Source organism: Electrophorus electricus, chromosome 6 (genome assembly GCF_041902795.1).
Source record: "Electrophorus electricus isolate QZ-2024a chromosome 6, ASM4190279v1, whole genome shotgun sequence".
NCBI lineage: Eukaryota > Metazoa > Chordata > Actinopteri > Gymnotiformes > Gymnotidae > Electrophorus > Electrophorus electricus.
The window spans coordinates 23,494,556-23,497,055 of NC_137502.1; the positions used below are offsets into that span (position 1 = coordinate 23,494,556).

At 42.4% G+C, this 2,500-nt stretch overlaps 1 protein-coding gene across 6 annotated transcripts in view; it reads left to right on the forward strand.

The window, feature by feature from the left end:
• cntn5 (contactin 5) overlaps nt 1-2,500 on the forward strand; it is a 149,845-nt gene that overhangs the window by 92,432 nt on the left and 54,913 nt on the right. The gene's annotated exons all lie outside the window — the stretch shown is intronic.

Genomic DNA, 2,500 nt, shown 5'->3' on the forward strand with positions numbered 1-2,500 from the left:
CAACATCCGAGATCTCCATCCAGAAGAGTGCAGTTCTGGGAACATAAGATAATATGCAGGACCCTCAAGCTCCCAGGCCTCTGGTAGAGAACCCAAGCTTGAAGGAAATAGAGACAACCCTGAGGAGGGCCGAGTGTGCAATTTAAATTTTAATCAGATAATCTGCTAAAATGTATTCCATGTTCAATAATTTGTAACATTCTAATTAATTGAAGAAATGTAATTGATCCAGTTATTAATGTATTCATTTTGTTGGATTTTGAGAAGTTGTAGAGAGTTGTATTGTGAAGGTGATGTGTTCTCTTTGATGGCTCTGAGGGAGTGTGTGGGCGTAGGAGGTTATCCAGATGCCGTGTGGTGATAGCAGCCTGGGATAAGGGGGATGGAATTTCAAAGCTATTTTTAACATGAGGAAAAGAGGGGGGAAATTCACCCAGTTCTGCTCTGCGTGCAGGTTTTCTGTATTACCGTCTACTTTTAAGATAAGACTTTTAAGATTTTTGGACCGAATACCTTACTGCCATATAGAAGTACGGGTTTAGTCACATCACATTGAAGAGGCTGGTGTTTCAGAGGGTCAGCTGGTAGCGGGAGAGAGGAAGGGTTAATGTGTGTGTTGGAGCTTGTGAAAAAAAGGTTAACCATGGTTGGTGGTTGCTGATCAGTCTAGCTGCAGTATCGGGGCTTGGCGGGAGAATGTCTCTGCGTCTATGGCCATAAAGCCATCTTCAGCCACTGGTCATCCTCCTCTAGCACTCACATGGCCTGCTTTATTTCCCAGATCTCATCTCTCTGTTGCTGTAATAGAGACTATAGGTCTCCTGCTGGCTACCTCTTGTTATTTTCCTGATGAAGGAAGGACAGGGTCTCATTGGAATCTATACATTTCTGCTCTCTCTCTCTTTTACGCTTCATCCTTCTCCTTCTGTCTCCTTTGTTTCATTATTATAAATGGTTAAATGGTTAATTTGTATTTCTTCACATTGTATTCCAGCATGACTGCCCTTAGCTTGTGATCTCCTCAATACACTGCAGAAGCAGGTTTTTAGAGGATTGCTCTCTCCCAGTATCTCCCGGGTTGCTGATCTCCCAGTATCTCCCGGGTTGCTGATCTCCCAGTATCTCCCAGGTTGCTGATCTCCCAGTATCTCCTGTGTTGCTGATCTCCCAGTATCTCCCGAGTTATGATCTCCCAGTACCTCATTTGGTTTGAGTTGCAGGTATTTCCTGGGCACAGCAGCCTAAATGCATACATGTTTTAGTTTGACAAGCAAAATTAGCCATTTGAAAATCTTTCAGATTGGGGTCTGAAGAGTGTTACACTGTTTTAAATGTGTTTATAACCTATTTTTCTCTTTTTATTTATTTATTTATTTATTTATTTATTTATTTATTTATTTTGCCTTAACGTGACACAGATCTGATTTTTGTGCTCTGAGCTGTGTGGACACAGAAATCCGACCTTCTCAAATCAGATTTGACCTCCATATGTAGTCCCCAGTCGGATTCATATCCAATCTATGGCCAAGTGACTGGAATGAGAATCCTGATCAGAATTCTTATGGCTTGTTTACCCACACACGTGCACTTAGTGCTGTCATCAGCCAGGACTGGCAGCGCGCCACAACCACAGTGGAGGAGATCAACAGCAGTGACAGCAGTAGCTGAGGAAAAAGCCATTGCAATGTTTGGTTTTGTTTTCTCCACCTTCTCCAACTGATTGTGGACAGCTAACGAATTGTCATCCTCCAGGGCGTGCATGAGGAACCGGGGTGTCCATGGTGCCGGTTTTAATACCATCACTATTTTTTTTATTTTTGTTTTGCTGCTGGGGATACAAGTGACCTGTGAAAAGATCGTATTGACGTTCTGAGGACCAATGTGTTCACCTTACAGACTTGTAATTACGGACATGAACCGCCAAGACGGGCGGATCCGATCTGAGCCAAAACCCGGACCTGGTCAGCAGAGCTTGTAATGTGAACATAGCATAATTTAATTCATTCCCAATTATCAAACATGCCCAGAAGCCATGATAAATATGTACAGCATGGAGTTCTTTATTTTGTCTCCTCATTTGTCTGTGATTTGGTTACTCTTAGGGGGATGACAAATGGACAGGCTTTGCTTCCTGTAGCAAATTTCTGCCATAGACACAGTGATCAGTCTTGTAGAAGCAACACGGCTGCATCTGTGTCTGTGGGTTTTGGGATTCATTAGAAAGGAGAGTGTATAAGAGTAATGTTATGGAAGCAGATGACATTAGTTTTATTTAATATTTTTTTGTTTGTTATTTATGTTTTACTTATGTGTTCAGTTTGGCTCTTCAGGCCTAGTGCAGATCAGTGACATGTCAATGGGGACCAACACACACACACACACACCCCAATGGCCCAAAATATTTTGAAGCTCAAACAGAGAAAAACATTCTTTACTTCTTTGCACTATGAAGGCAATTCTGTGGTGCTCTCTCGGGAGTGATGGCTGTGGGCAAGGTTAA